This window comes from Penaeus monodon, chromosome 29 (genome assembly GCF_015228065.2).
Source record: "Penaeus monodon isolate SGIC_2016 chromosome 29, NSTDA_Pmon_1, whole genome shotgun sequence".
Classification (NCBI taxonomy): domain Eukaryota; kingdom Metazoa; phylum Arthropoda; class Malacostraca; order Decapoda; family Penaeidae; genus Penaeus; species Penaeus monodon.
The window spans coordinates 31554110-31554438 of record NC_051414.1 but is presented as its reverse complement, the minus strand read 5'-3'; positions in this window follow the sequence as shown (position 1 = coordinate 31554438).

The following is a 329-nucleotide window of genomic DNA, read 5'->3' as shown; positions in this document are numbered from 1 at the left end:
ATACAAAAATGTAAATCAAGTGAAATTTTAACAGAATTTCACAAACTGAAAAACATTGTTTTCTGAATAACAATGCTGAAAGGTTACTTACAAACATTTTTTTTTTTTTTTATCTAACGCACTAATCTCAACAACTAACCCCCCATTAAGCAGAATCTTTTCTTTTCGAAAGCACTCACCATCTCTTGTCTTCACTTTGTCTATATATCTTAGTTTAAACATGTAAGAATTTTCTAGTTTTGCGCAAGAGATATAATTTGCTTGACCTCGAGGCTCGTCCTCCGGTCTAGATGAGATTGGATTCAAGAGTCTTTGCGTCTGCATTGACC